At 32.2% G+C, this 12909-nt stretch overlaps 1 protein-coding gene across 1 annotated transcript in view; it reads right to left on the bottom strand.

Annotated features, from left to right (window-relative positions):
• LOC113502578 overlaps window positions 1-12461 on the bottom strand; it is a 36932-nt gene extending 24471 nt beyond the window's left edge. The window contains exon 1 of the mRNA XM_026884196.1: window positions 12336-12461. The gene's annotated coding sequence lies outside the window, so the exon portion shown is untranslated. The remainder of the gene's footprint in view (window positions 1-12335) is intronic.
• Window positions 12462-12909: the final 448 nt, after the last annotated feature.

The raw sequence follows: 12909 nt of genomic DNA, 5'->3' as shown, positions 1-12909 counted from the left end.
GTCAGGTGGAGTAAATAGAAATGGATTTTTAAGTTTTAAGATGATTTTCAGTATAAAAGAATAAATTATGATGACTTTGGACTATTTCATTAGAATGCCCTTTTTATTTCAATGTTATTACATGCGTCAAAACCGAAGTCAATAATCCTTTTCTAAGATCCATCACTATTCATCATTCCAGTCCTATTCACAAAAATATACCGTTACTCGAGACGAAACAAAACACCGATTAATTGAGCTGCTTAATTAGTTTCGCGATTTTATTGGCAATTTATGAAACTCATAACCATTCCGTTAAATTCCTCGTGTGATGTAATTAATTTTCATTGAACGTGTAAACATTCGGAACAACATATTATCTTTTATGGGCAGTCATTATTGGGACTTCATAACTTCCATACGAATTACTGATTGTCTTGTTTTAATCTACGTCAATTTATCAATTATTAAGTCCGAATTATTAAAACGTCGTTTGAAAACACTATCGAGTTATTAATAAAAATAAATGCCACTTTACAAAAAATCAATGCTTGACTATTAATGTACAATTTAATAACAACCGAACAATTTTATAACTTACATGGTTGCTGTATTAGATATCACATCAAACCTTAAAATTCAATTAGAATTACAACATTTGATATTCAAACTATCAAATTATGAAATCAAAAGTAAGGTCAATACTGTTTAGCAAATATCAGATGACAGAGATAATGCTAGCATAGATAATGGTATTAAACAGAAAGTTGTGAAACTTGAAAAAGATTTTGTTCACATGGGAAGAGTCTGCGGTGCAACTGATTTAGGTGTAAGAGCTAAGCCAGCGTAAGTAATGTTAGAACTACTAGTAGATGAAGCAACGCGTGGGGCCAACGAACAGATTAAACCCGTACATAATGTTGCTCACTTCTAATAACGGGGAACTAAAGACCGCTGTAAATTGAGCTGTCAACAACGATCCATTTTTATTGATCCACTAATTGAATTTGATGTTGATGTTGGTGTTCATGGCTTTATTGGACTGGTTCGAGAAAGTGTTAACGATAATTGTGTTTATGATGGTATCGACACTTGAAGCGCTAAGTGATGTAATGAACATGATGAAGTATTCAAAGCAGAGTTTTATGAGACCATATTTACTACAAGGATAAAAGTTAAGACTGCTTTGGGTGAGGCGGTTTAATCCTCATTCACACTTCGGGAGTGAAAGTGAGTAGTGTCAGACTCTTACGAACTAAACATAAACCATCCTGCAGCGTCTCATACTTTTGGCCAGTGCGGGGAAGTTTACCGCAATTTATGACACAGGAACAAATGATGCCTCACAGACTAAACAAAATTGCTTCTAAAAGTCCCGGACCAAAAGGTGACCAATTATAAAACTTAACTCCCTTGACAAGTAATCATTTAATTATCTTAATAGACCAATTTGATTGTATACAAGAAGCCTATAAAAAAGTAGAAGTTAAACGGTATAATATTACAAACGATTATTACGACACCTCAATAATAGTAGCGCTTCGGATTTCTACCGATAACTTAATAGCCGTGAACGATCAAGTTTCATTGACTAGCAAAACGTAAATTTTAATGTTCTGCTATTTCATACTTATCTCAAGTATTAACGTTACAATTACAATTGCTTAAAAGATCTGTTGCTTCCGTATTCTCTTATTATTCAATTAACTTAATATTTATTTTGATTAAAAATCTAGACAGAATCTTATCTACCGATTAAATTATCTGAATCTATTCAGAAGATAAGATTCTGTCTAGATTTTTTTCCTATAATCCAAACGTTTTTTTCGAACCAGTGCATACTATAAAAACAACCATGCCTAGTCTTACATTACAATTAGTAAACTTTATCCTCATCAGAAATAAAAATCCTAGAACCAAATCATAGAAGTTCTTCTTAGAAAAGTAACACAACGTTTCCGAGTAACGGACACATCATGAAATAAAACGCAATCTAACAAGCCCTTAACCAAAACCAGATTCATCTAACTCGGATACTGAATCATCATTATCGATAAATCCAAGCGAGTCCACTTGACATCCAAAAGGAAAATCCTATTTGTGACTAACAAGCACGTCCTAACAAACCGAATGGAGAAATGCTTCCCAACCACCTTACATGGATAAAGGAAGTTATTCAACTGCAAGAGATGACAGATATGAAATACAGGGACAAAGTACTAACCATATTCGAACGACTATTCTAGACCCAGGTTTTGAATACGAATGTCTAGTCTCAGAGTAATAAATGAATTATGAATGGTCTACGTGACGATATAATGAAGATGTTAGCACTGAATGGTGTAGAACACAATGGTCTGAAGCCTGTATTTATTTCTATGGTCAGTTTGAGACTTGAATGATTATAGTTCTGTCTTAAAATCAAAAAGACTTGCCTAACTGTGATTTCTTGAGTAACTTCAAAACCAGTATGGATGCACTTATGAAATCACATGACAGAGTGACATCTCGTTTAGTTGTTTCAGCACATTTCTTTCATTGGTTTTTCTTGGTTCCTTTTGGTTATTTGGGATATTTGTTATAAGTGCTTCAGTTTAAGTGGTTGCAAATGCTAGTGCAAAATAGCTGGCAACACAGTTGAGAAAAGGCTGGACTGATGATGAATTGAAATTGATTTTACGATTTCAACTGTCAAATATATCCTGTCGGTAAATCGTATCCTAAATCATATTTCGATACATTTCTTGAAGCAGGTAATGAGTTTCAAATTACCATCATTTATAATAATTATTCCTGAAGTACGAATTTACGTTCGTCTATGGTAATGATTGAGATTGCTTTCAAATGGTAAATTAACGAAAAACGTGTATAATGTAATAGCCATTTTGAAATGTAATTGACATCAACCGGAATATGACTGTTAGCAAGAGGAAGTATCGTTATTACCGGTTCGGTTTCTTATTATTAGGCTTTTATTAAGACTGGTTGGCAAAACTGACTATAGGACAGAGATATTGTGGTATTCTCGCCATTTGAAGTAAAGGTACAGAAGAAGACTGCGCCGTCCCACTTGGGTAAAAAAATCCATCAAGTGCGGGTCAAAGACGTGTTATTGAGGGTTCCGCATCATCGAAATGCGGCAACAGACATTATATCAAAAGTGAAAATTATACTAACTATAACTATAGGGTTCATGAGACACATCCTAAGACAGACGGACGGAACCTTTACGTACGACACCCTAAAAATAAGCGACAATAAAAACCGAAACTATTTTTTGCATACATTTGCCTTGCGCATTTAAATTAAAAAATCAAACACAGATTCTGAATTAAACTGGATTTCTACATATTCGTGTGGATGTAATCTATTATACGGATATACAGACATAACTAAGTCGTAATTTTTTTAGCAGTCAGTATCACAACACGAAAGAAGGTTCGTTATAAGACCTATATAGTTGAGCAACGCGATGTGATTCGCATGACATTTAGAGACTTAAATCGAGCTCGCGATTATGCGTTTAGAAAGCATTTGTGTGTTGTGTTGGCACCTTAACGTTATGATATAATCGTACGGTTTATGCTATATCAGAGGTGTACTCGCAGTAGGCTGTTAATGAGTGGACCTTGGATACAAGTGTAGTAAACGCTTACACGAAGAATACGCAATACACGTAAAGGCCATTGGCCGCTGGGACACGCATCACATGCGTCTGTTATATTAACCACATTCGAACGAGTTTTCAAATGCGAGTTCTTCGAATGTTTGTCCCAACCGTGGATTTTATTCATTTTTCATTTTATATGACTTTCATGAGGAGACAAAGGATTGCAAAAAGACATTTACATTTGTTAAAATTTTCGAAGTTTTGAGGAATTTAAAATTTATTAAACGCAACCAGGTAGGAAATAGGTAAGTGGTGATTTTGTAGCTTTATTCATTTTAATATTTGAAAAAGCAATTTTACAAAAGCATTGTCACACTAAGCGTATTGGAACAAAGAAAACATGCCATACATTCATTAATGACAGATTCGTTTCTTCAATTCAATTAATCATTTCAATAAAACGTTATTCAGAAATAGGAATCAATACCGTTGTTTCTACAGTAAAGAAGAAATTCATGCAAGCGGTCAACTCTATTTATTTCAATAAAAATGTATATTTTCTAGTACATTTTGTTTCGATATCAGAGTAGTTTCATACTCAGCGTAATAAAAGTGAAATTGAAAGGAATTGAATTCTTTTTTCCCCGAATACTGAAAAATTATGACAAGTAAAACATTTCCTTACCTGTCACTATTGTATGCGTTAATATGAAACAGCATAAATATGGTACAGTTAGAAATCTTTGCCATGTTAGTGATCGGCCATAACTCACTTTTATATAGCTTTACACCTGTCGACGTGATATCCAATAATGGTGTACGGAAAATATTCTTTTAAAAAAATGCTAATACAAAATTGCATATGTGAACACCAAAAAAAGTCTCCAGTTTATTTAATTTACCTGATTAATTAACACACATTTAATTTGGCTTCTGGCGACATTTTATAAATATTCAGTAATAAATATCTACATTAATAACTTAAGTAAGAGCGCAGTTATTTGTAAACATAAATAACTGAATTAAATACGAACAAATTTATTAGCAAAGAAATCTTGAGCATAATTTCTGCCTGAAGCAAGTATTTATCAGGTAAAGATCGAATTAGTGAAATATTTGAATCTTTCAATCTGTCTAGAATATTATATGATTTCTCATGGTCCAGTATTTGTAAATTGAATATTTATGGCACACTTCCAAAAAGGTTCTGAAGTATGTTAACCGAACTTTTTATGGATTATGTAAATAATTGGCTTTCTATTTATGTTCTGTATATGGTTGTTGAGCAGCAACGTGCTCATTACGAATATCTAATGACGTTGGTTGCACATCGATATAAAATGTCTTTTTTTATCGATCCCGCCGAGATAAATCGTAATAAATCGTGTTTAAATTGAAATTTATGGGTACAAGTTTTTTTAAATCGATATTTATGCGTTCTTTATATTTTTAGCAACTTAAAGATAAGGAGGATTTTGTTAAGGTTTGCTCAAGAATAAATACATTTATAAGTGTTACTTAAGCGCGTGGAAAGCAGTTTTCTCACTTCGCGAGTGACCACGAGACAATGGTAGGCGCAAACGGAGCGTGTACCGAGGGGAGCTCGGCAGAGGTCACGAGAGACTAATGGATGCAACGCCCCTCATCCGTTCCTGATGGAAACTGTTCCCAATATGAATTTAATTCGAGTAGATCATGATGCCCGTCATAGACTCACAAGCAACAGTATTATTGGGTAATTTTATGATTAATCCGCATTTTAGCAATTGTTTCTAAACTGTTCTCATACCTAGATACGAACTTAACATTTGAGATACGATTTGAGAAGACGAGAAGACTTGTTTTCTTTTAATAATATGTCAGTTTTATAGCGGATCGTTAGGGAAGCCCCTTTGGTCATCAGTCGACACCTTCACGCTGTGATAATGTAATGCACTTACACAGAGAATAAAAGAAGATTCCAGAAGGTATTTAAATTGCAAATCAACGTCAATTGATTAACCGAGAGGTTGAGGTCATCACTGTGCCCCGTCATGCCGCGGATTCATTCTAAACTTAGGACAAGCGTTTGTGTGATCTTCAAATACTTTTATAAGTCGTCGTTACGATTAAATTCCTAAATGCGGAGTTGATCTTATATTAAGGAATGATCTCTAGCTATGTTAAGTGTCGATAAAAGTTACCACACTAATAATGATTTCAAGTTTAACGAAATTAATAGCTAAACAATGTTTGTTATTTACGATATTCGTTAAGTTATGCTCAAGTAACGTTAAACGTTTCAATTCAGTGTTGAATGTGGTTAATGTCAGTTTTTATACAATCAAGAATTAAACCGCAAACTAGAGCGATACAGTATTACAAACTTTGAAAAAATGCTCAATAACGCGAATTTACTTATTTATATCGAGTTCTGTACAAGTAATTTTATTAGTAGCCTATTTTATCATTACGCTGGAGATAGGTGTTTGTGACTTCATAAAATTTATAATTTATTTATTTAATTAAGATTTACTCATGCGTATTTTTCGGGATAGCTAGACTAGTTTCCGACCCAACCGGAGTCATAAATAATGAACACACGGAGAGTCGGCGTCACTCATTACAAATTGATCAAAATTCTTACAATTTTTAGTGTAAAAATATGGATGATTTTATTCTGATTTAGAACAGAACAATATAACTGTATTTTGATAACGGAAATGTCTAAAAGGACGACTTTAAGATAATAAGGGCTATGTTTGAATAATCATTGTTATAACATCGCAAACGCTGATCTTCAACGCAATAATAAAATTATAGTCTTTGCGAAACGAAGTACTAAGAGCAACTATACCAAACAAAATAATAATTATAAATCTAAGCTTATCTAAATTATATTAATAAATTACAAGTGATGATATTCACATCGTGTTCAAACCTCTGTTGATGGCTCTGGTGGTCACGAATAATAACATAAGACTACCCGGTAGTGACTGTGACCGTAAGCGGTATATATGAGAAAATATAAACAATAGACACGAAATAAACAAACGTAATGACCTTAATTTAGATGAAGAATATCCGCGTGTATTAATTATAAAACTCGTAGAACTAAATACTGGGTGTAAAAATGACGTATGTGGCTTGCTTGTTCTAAAATTAAATGCATATTAAAAATGCCGTTGATTTATTGTTGTCTTAATAAATAATTTAGATAATTACGAGTAGCTCTGGATGCGATAATAATATTCAGAGCTTAATTGAACAATCCAATGTGCAATGTGTGTGAAATTAATTCACGATGTTCATTTGTTTTTGTCTACACCCTGTAGTCAGTTTTTTTATTTGTATGGGTTTTTTAAAGACTCGTTTGGTTTTATATGTGTTAGTTTTAGAACACGCCTATTAAGGAATTTCGAAGCCGAACTGTTACTCTTGTGACCTGCGACCTGATTGAGCCTTCTAAAACGGCAACAATAAAAAAGTAACAATCATAGTACACTCACTGGACTCTAAATACCTAAAAAAAGGTATGTTGTGTATTAAACAGTAATTTGATGATATCATGACTATCTGACGTTGGCGGCGCCACGCGTGGTCGACCACAGGCCAACAACCATTGGCTACTTCGTTAATTGCCTTCCATTAATAACCAAACTTTTTGCTTGCAAAAATGTCTGTCAAGCTTAATTTATTCCAACGCTAAATACAGCAATTGTTGTATGCAGTAAAATAAAGTAAATTTTAATAAAAAAATATTAAAATTAAAAAATTTTAATTTAATTTCTTGTCCTTATTAAGTTTCTGTGTTTTCCCAAATGTTATTTTATTAGGTAAACCGCAAACATCAAGCAATCGCATCCGCAGTCTTACGCAGTATGCGGTTCTAAAACCAGGAAACTATTTAATAAATATTAAAAAGAATTACGTTCAAGGGATTTACAGTAATATTTATGAAATAACAAGTATGTTACAGTTAGGATTGTGGTGAAGAAATGATTGACTATTTCATTGATGCACATCATTTATCTCAATTTGTATTTATCAACTTGACATTCAAATGGAATATGGTTATGTTTTCCGTTAAAATACTTAGGATGGACTGTGCAACTGGATAGGCTGTTTGGTTTCTTTTTAACGAAACTTCAACTTCTAGAAGTAATTCCGTTTTGAAAGCCTTAGTAATGAACAATTACGATTTTTGTTCGTAGGCATACATTTTATTTTTACAACTTAATCGTAAGTCAAGACTTACTACCACCTTTCAAAATAATAATTATTCTTGTAGATGTGAAAGAGAGACGTTGTACAAAACATGGGGCGCTTTCTCACTTCCAAAACTGCGATGATATTTATTCTTTAAAAGTGGAATAGATAGATAGAATACTCTTTATTGTACAACACAAGGAAATAACAATTTAGGTCAATACAAAAAAATATGATGAGTACAAAAGGCGGTCTTATCGCTAAAAAGCAATCTCTTCCAGGCAACCTCCCTTCCTTTTGGAATGTGATCGCTTAAAAAGAACGTACTCATGAATTCAAATTGAAACAAATCTAAGAACAACAGCTGAAAAAAAGAATGAATCTAATACCTAGTAGCAAATAAGCAAAGGCTAAAAAGGCGATGCTTAACCATTGAATAGGACATACGACGCTTATTGCAGTTATATCCTTAGCTCAAAATCGCTTTCCGTTTCAACGTAAATGGACATTTAAAATCAATTTAACAGTTAATTATAGTGCATTAACTGTGGCTAGTTAGTCACATTATCTTTTTGAATAATAATGAAGCTAAAGATGCATTGTTTTAGAATATTGCTAAATATTATGTGACCCATCTAAACAATCAAAATCTGGTCTAGGTCATAACGTTAGAGTAAGAGCTAGATCTTAGAGAATTGAATGAATGCATGAAATCTCTAACGTAAGTTTTGAGTAAATATATGCTTTGACAATTCTTCGGTATGAGAATTATAGATAAGGTGTATAATCTTTCATCAATCTTTGTTTGAAATTAAGCCAGTAAAAATAACCGTTGCAAAAAAAAACTTAATCAATGATACTGACCGTCAATTGAAACATGAACGACAAGCAACAAAGAATGCAAAAAAAGAAAACATTATAAAAGTAAAAAGTGAGCGAGAGCCTATCAAAACACGCATTGTATTCAATCAAACCGGTATAAAAGAAATGTAAAAATCAATAGACGTTGTTGATAAGAACGGAGTAAACAAAACAGAATCGGTTTTATTCTATTTACGAACAGATATGAATGTAGGTCTCGTTAATAAAGCTGAAGAAAAAATGAAGGTTGAAAACAAAAGAAGCTTAATCGCGAATTCAATTGACGAAGGTACTTCTCATAACAATGTTGACTTTATTTCAACGATTGGGATGATAAGAAATTAAATAGACGAAATAAGATACAATTATCCAAAATACACTTTAAACGAAGTGATTGCAGAGATAAAAAGTATTTATACACAGAACTAGCAATTAGACAGATTCAAGTATGCTTTAACAAACCTGGGAATCGTAATGTTGCAATAATTAATTAGTGGCTACAGAAGGCTGATGAATTGACATTGTTACCCTTTTTTGGCTTTACCAACTAACTTGATGTTTCTATTCATGTTTCTATGGCTCTTTGCTTGTTAGTTTCGATAATTGCTTGATTTTTTGCACCTTTGGATCTTATGTGATGAAATATTAAAGATTGTGTTAAAAATATACCTATCAAAATAGAAAATTTATTACTCTGATTCATATTTAAAATCTGACAGAAAACTGATGAAGAGTGCAAATTTTTCTGACTTTAGACGTGTAACGAAGGGACTGTTTTACCCACAAACTATATTCGATCACGATCATTTCATTTCCCATGACAAAATGAAAACAAATAATGTTTTATTACAATATTTTCACAGCTTTCATAATTAAGACTTTAGCTTTATTAGCTTCAACACTATCTTTAATATTTAGTACTGGTGTCTTACTGTAAATCACTACCTACTTTTGTTTTAAGAGCTCGCGTTAAATGAAACCAATATCTCCACAAAATAAGAGCTTCGGAAAGTGACCTTTGGCCAATTTCTAGTACGAACTGGTTAGAAAAGTACCGCGATATACTGGGAAGAAGTCACTTATAGTCTGTTTCTAATGATATTTAATTTTATAGATATTAAATTGACCTCCAGCTGTGAGCATATGAGCATTAGTAGTTGTTTCTTGACACTTACTATCTTTCAGGTTCTTTAGTAATATTTTTATCAATTTATGAAATGAAATGAAATAATTTATTCTGCAAATAGGGTAGACGTTATCACTTTTACATGTCATTTTTTTAAACTAGCTGGAGTCGACATGTCCTAGCTAGTTACCCTGAGAAGAAACGTCGAAACAAATTCAGGGGTATGATATGCAATACGTCTTTAAATAATTTCAACAATTTCCGCAGTGACGATGGCGACTTCTAGATACGTTTTTGAAGACTGCCAGTTATTCTAAACTCAAAGAGTTTTATTGTAGTCTCTTATTGTATCTCTCTTAAATGTAGAGATAGTTTGTATCTAGGTCAGAGGTCAACGAACTTTTACATTAACCATTAACTGATTTAGTCTCATTGAGTTTTATAATAGCTCCATTGGAAACAATTAAGGGTAGGAAAGGATTTTTTCCAGTCGATTCATTAATTAAAGAACACCCGTTGAAACTTTCTCATTTTTTTTATGAGTAATTTTGATCAGTGTCATTATAGAGTCAGGCATATTAATTGCATTCATATTTTAAGAAATACTTTATTATATTTTAACGATCGTAGATTTTATAGACAGCCTTCAAGTTTGAAATATTTTGTAAACGTAGAATTACAATAAATGAAAAGAACATTTTTTTCTTTAAAAGGGATTAGTTTTAAATTTAATTTCAAAATGTGTAACTGTATGTTACACATTGCACCGATCTCAAATGTTTTGAACAAATAAGGGCAAAAGGTATTTTGACATCGTCACTTAGTAAAGTGTGAGACAATTATAACAAGGACATCTTCGTTACAATCCAATGTGCAAACTCCTTTATGTAAATTAGACTAATTCGTGATATTTACATTTTTGCATGTTATGCATTTTGAATGAAAAAAAACAAGTATGTTAATTAAATTAGCACAAAAAAGAATACAATCTAAGATTATGTTCCAATCAAGATTTAATTGCATGTTATTTGGAGCAATTAATAAAGATCAGTCGAGTGATTATAATTATTGTAACCTTTTATTATTATTGTGACGTGTTTAGTAAAAATATAGACTTTTTATTTTCAATGTATGTGATAAGTAGATAGTATATGTAGGTGTATGAAATAAATTCTATAAAATGTGCTAACTTATGAATTTTACTTCACGTTCAGGAGGAAGTTGGGTAGAATTACCTATGGTGATAAACCTCCATGTTATAGCAAACAGATTTATATTAATTTATAAATAAATCCTCTTTAAAATTTTTTTAATGCTTTTTCGTGTATAATATACTAAAACACATGTGCATTGTATCTTAAACGAGAAGAAGAAGAAACTATAAATCTGATACATGTTCTGTGCCATCGTTTAAACGTGTTGACCTTACGTTTGTCAAAATTTGAGGTTTCTTATTTGTTTGTGGTTTTCAATGACTTTGTAATCATCAATGCCTGTGTGGCCAGTTATAAGGTCGTTGTATTTTAAAATGTTTATAAAATACATCAGAGATTTTTTTAATGACATTAAATATATAAATGACCATTTTTTGATTTGTTTTTACTTTTTAACACGAAACTTTTGAACTTTTAAAAATATTCATATAATTTTAAACGTATTCTTCAACTCCCGAGAAAAAGAAATGAAATAGCGTAAAATACTAACACCACAAATGTAAACAGAGTAAAGATTACATAAGTTTTGAATGATTTCTTTGGTCTACTAACCATAAAGTTAAAGATCTTTTTTAAATAAATACACATACGTTTCATGGGGATTAAAACGTAATTATAATTAATACAAAAAAATGTGTTAAATAAGGTATTAAATATTTATGAGTCTTATTTCATACATACGCACTTACGTATAAAATACAATGCCATACTGTCCTAGTCGCAATATATATATATGTATAAATATAGTATGTATGTAGCAGTATTACAGTATTGTGATACTTCGCATAAAATATTCGTCACGGGCAACGATTTTGCATTCGTTTTTATGTCCATATACTTATGCAGAGAAAGCTTAATGTATACCTTCTCAAAATGAAATTTACGTAATTTTTTGATGATATTTAAGAACATTATTTTTGAGATTTAATCTTTTATAAAATATTCCCAAAATCTACCGGAGATTTAAATTATTGTCATTTGACTGGTATCAAAAGTGATGGTAAGAAGTTAGAAAACAAAACATAAAAACATAATTGTTCAACCATATTTATAAAAAAAAACACTCTCTTCACTCTAAATAATAAAAAAAACCTTGACTAAAATTACACCGCATTTTGCACGTTTAATTGTGCATACAATGTTCTAACAAATACACGTAACAGCTTAACACATTCATCATGCGCCCGCTGACAGCCTCCATTCATATACCATCAAAAATGGCGAAGCCCGCTGCAGACGACCATAACATCAAAAAAAAGCATGCATTAAAACTAAGTATACATACTTCAAGGCCTCAAACATACAAGAATATTATACCACCATAATATCGTACGCAAAAATAACAAAACACACGCACCCTTTTAATTAAAATCACCGGCTTTCACGATAATGTTAGGTCAATAATCACCACTCGACGTATATCGATCACAAGTCACAGGGGCGCTAGGCGGCTAGCGGATGTGTCTTCCTTTCGACGCGCGGACATCAACTGTTCGACGTTGCGCGCGCGCCTCCGAGCCTCGCCTGATAACCGATAGCTACCACGGATAAACACGGTATATGTACGACAAAAAATTGCCCGTAAACTCTGACAGACAGACGTTTACATCATTCTTAATGATATTCATATTGTTTTCGAAACAATCTTCAATTCATCCTGTTCATGCGAGTGCATATAAAATTTTGCATGCACATCTAAATTTCGCTATCCCTCAATAGCGGCTTATTGAAATGAGTTATGAAATTGGTATGCAGTAATAAATATGTTTTACGAGTTGTGTGCTCGTAACGTGTTGCAAGGGCTGATTGTTTTGAGAACTCATAAAGTCTAGCAAGATTAAGTAGGTTGCTTAAACTTAAATATGCAAAAATGATTTACTAGCTAGAGTCCCAAAAATAACAAAATTAATCTCATAATTCTCAAAGAATAC

The sequence above is a fragment of the Trichoplusia ni genome, chromosome 17 (assembly GCF_003590095.1).
Source record: "Trichoplusia ni isolate ovarian cell line Hi5 chromosome 17, tn1, whole genome shotgun sequence".
Taxonomy (NCBI): domain Eukaryota; kingdom Metazoa; phylum Arthropoda; class Insecta; order Lepidoptera; family Noctuidae; genus Trichoplusia; species Trichoplusia ni.
Note: the sequence above shows the minus strand (reverse complement) of the source record. Positions and strands in the feature narration are given on the sequence as shown.